The 3,660-nt window shown below is 41.8% G+C and overlaps 1 protein-coding gene across 1 annotated transcript in view; it reads left to right on the forward strand.

Moving 5' to 3' along the window:
• Positions 1–484: 484 nt before the first annotated feature.
• Positions 485–3,660, forward strand: part of EFL1 (elongation factor like GTPase 1) — a 488,390-nt gene continuing 485,214 nt past the window's right edge. The window contains exon 1 of the mRNA XM_069766104.1: positions 485–611. The gene's annotated coding sequence lies outside the window, so the exon portion shown is untranslated. The remainder of the gene's footprint in view (positions 612–3,660) is intronic.

Raw genomic sequence — 3,660 nt, forward strand, 5'->3', positions numbered from 1 at the left:
CTGTATTCTTATTTCTGAGGACATTGTCCCAGTCAACCAGATTAAGGGCAACTCTAAGCTGGTGTAGCATGGCTAAAGGTCATGTGATTAATGGACGGTATGTATCGCAGAGGTCGGTGGCCCTGTGATGGAAGCCTGGGTATGTTTTGCTCAAGCAGATCTACTGCTGAGGGATTTGTTTACATTGGGAAGGCTTCCAGGTGATTGGAGAGATGGGTGGGTTCAGTCACCTACAAACCCACCCTAAGAGGCGTGTTTGAATACCTAAGATGGTTTTGTGTTGAAGGACCTGTGGTGATGTCACAATCACATGTCTAATCATGTGATGGGTTCCTGGGTGTGGTTACACCTATGTAAAGAGGTGTGTGTAGCACATAGTGAGTGTGTTTGGGAGTCTGCAAGAGTGGACAGACTTCCATGTGTCCTGGCTGGACACTGCAGAGTGGCCTGTGTGTTGGACGGTTCCAAGTGGGGACAGACGTCCTGAACAGCACACAGAGACCATATTTAGGCTGGAGAGCCTACGTGCTGGACATGGCACAGCCTGTGTGCCTACGGGTCTGAGAGAGAGCGAAGCTCTAATATGGACATTGAGGATTCAACTGTCTGAGGTAAGACTGTTTACCTGTTGTTCCTGTTGCTATGTGGTTTATGGAGCAATAAACCTGTGAACTTTGCCTTCCTAAAGTTCATTGTTTTTATGACTCCCTGACAAGTCTCCCTAGCGAAAGACAAGTGAAACTGTACAATTTTGTGGTCACTATTTCCTAGATGCCTGACGACCTGCAGATTTGTTATTCTGTCAGGTCTATTAGATAGTATTAGGTCTAAAAGTGCTGCTCCTGTGGTTGGATTCTGCACCAATTGTGAGAGATAATTTTTCTTGGTTATTAGCAGAAACCTGTTGCCTTTATGGGTTTCGCAGGTCTCTGTATCCCAGTTAATATCCGGGTAGTTAAAGTCCCCAATAACAAGGACCTCATTATGTTTTGCAGCTTCATCTATCTGCCTTAGTAGTAGACTTTCCATGATTTCTGTTTTATTTGGGGGTTTGTAACAGACCCCAATGAGATTTTTGTTACTATTTTTCCCTCCATGCATTTCGACCCATATGGACTCGACATCCTCATTCCCTTTGCTAATATCCTCCCTTAAAGTAGACTTTAGACAAGACTTTTCATAAAGATTAACCCCTCCCCCTCTCCAATTTTTACAATCCTTTCTAAACAGACTGTAACCCTGTAAGTTAACTGCCCAGTCATAGCTTTCATCTAACCATGTCTCGGTTATTCCCACTATGTCATAGTTACCTGTAGATATTTCTGCTTCTAGTTGTTCCATCTTGTTTGTCAGACTTCTGGCATTTGTGAGCATGCAGTTTAGAGGATTTTGTTTTGTTCCAATCACCTCCCTGTGGATGTGAAACCAGATTAGTTTCATCCAGCACTGCATGTTGGGACTGTATATATAAAATTATATAATGGGCTGGTTTTAGTGGATATTCATAGAGCGGGAGGGAGAATGTCCACGTATCTCCTCCTGAAAAACTGGTAGAACCTGTGTGTTGTCAGAATAACGTGATCAGTCACTTGGAGTCACAAGGTCAGGGCTTAAATGGCTGACTGGCAGAGCTTCCAGTGTTCAGTGGTTCCTGGAGAGATATGACTCCAGGGTTTATGTGCCCTACCTGGGCCATCCACATTGCTGTGTGTTCGCAGTCTGATCCCACTAGGAAAAAGGACTGTGTTTTCTTTCTTTTGTTTCTTTGTTTTGCCCAGAGGGCTGTGTTTCCTTTTAAGCTTGGTTTATGCTGCTACAATAAACCAAGCACTTTCTTAAAGAGACGGTGTTCCAGAGATACCTCTGTGTCCAGCTGACTGAGGCGCTCTACCACACCATATGGTCAAGTTCTGTTCTTTTGGGAATTGTGTGGGGGCCACTTCAGGAGTGGAGGAAGATCTCTGGAAAATATATTGGGCCTGAGTTAATAAATCCAAAATGGAGTCTCCCTTGTTCCTCACAGTTTCCCTTCCCTGGGGCTGGAGATCCCTACTGTTGCCAGCCTCCTCTCCTATTCGTCTTTATGACAATTTAGTCCAGGTGACATAACTTGCAAAATTCTGAATATAGTTAATGTATATTGAAAGTAATGCCATTAATATAAATTGTAATGAGGGTTAATATGACACAGTGTACCTTTTGGAAGCTACCTGGGATCTATTTGTGCTTGCACCTAGAGTTAACATTGTGTTTCGGTTTTGTCTTTGCTGTGGGGTGTCTTTTCATTTGTATAAATAAGTTCCATTTTATGCTACTCATTTGCTGATTTTCAATGTTTATGGGGGCCATAACAAAAGAGGAACATTTAAGGGTTCATGATCAAGAGAATCCTGACTCCAAGCACTGTTTCCTATCAAGCTCTAAATAAAACATAGAGCGTTATTTAAAGGGATTGTCTCATCAGAGACGTTAGTTTGATAGGTGCGGTCCAACATTATTTGCTCAGGTGTATTTGGAACTTCTGCAGCAATGAATGTAAAGAGTCAGCACACGTGTTGCCAGTTGCCACCTCTCCACTTATACGTGGTCTGATACCAGTGAAACAGTGAAAGCGGGAATCCCTGTTGTGGAGATAGGTGGATTCCCAGAGTGGTTTTTATGAGACCGTTTCTTTAAACAAATCGTTTCCATGTATTACTCTCGTGCTTTTATGAACAGCTGTCATTGAATGAAGATGTTTAACTTAAATGGGTTCACTAAGATTTTAATAAAATGGTCCCATCACATAATTCAAATGGGAGCCAATTCTAGTCACATAATTAGACAGGCTGAAGAAATACAGCTCCCGAGAACTTTTTCTCAACTGACAGAGGAGCTGTATCATAAGTACACATAATGGAGCTCCCACAGAAGGGATGTGATAGGAGAAGAGATGAATCTTCTCCTAGGCTAACTGTGAAAAGAGGACTGATGCTAGAGAAAAAAATCCTTTGTGTTCAGTAAGATGAGGAGATTTATTTCTTCTCCTGTCACATCCCATCTTCAGCGATTAAATGGTATGTGTGGTTAGAATACAGCTCCTCTGTCAATGGATACGCAGATTTCAGGAGCAGTGTTTCTTCAGTCTGCAGCCTGTCCTGAAACATGACAAGTACAAGCTGCTGTTTGAATGACGTGACAGGGGCCATTTTATTACTTTCTTGGAGAACATCTTTAAGAAGCGCGACTATTGCTATAAATTAATTTCTTTTCCTCCTGTTTCACACTCTTAAGAAAATATGGCTTTTTGTTGCGCTCTGTTATTATGTGGAGGCCACATGTATATTTTTTCTCTCTGGCCACTGTCATAGAGAAGGCAATGACAGTTGTGTTATGTTTGGCTGAGATTAGAAATTTTACATATTGGGTCCGTTGTCTTTGGTTCCATATCCTTCATTTCCTAGTACATGACTCTGACACAGACTAACAGCTCACATACCAAATCTAATAAAAGTATGTCAGTGTCTGGATCTCCTTCTCTGTTCAGCCACACTTAATCCTAATTTAGCTTCTTCTGAACGGAAACTGTCAGTGAAAATAATTTTTAAACTGGGAAAAAAAAGAAGCGCCGAAGGAAAAATGTATTCATGTATATGCAAAACAATAATCTGGAATTGCAAC

This window comes from Ranitomeya imitator, chromosome 4, assembly GCF_032444005.1.
Source record: "Ranitomeya imitator isolate aRanImi1 chromosome 4, aRanImi1.pri, whole genome shotgun sequence".
NCBI classification, from domain to species: Eukaryota; Metazoa; Chordata; class Amphibia; order Anura; family Dendrobatidae; genus Ranitomeya; species Ranitomeya imitator.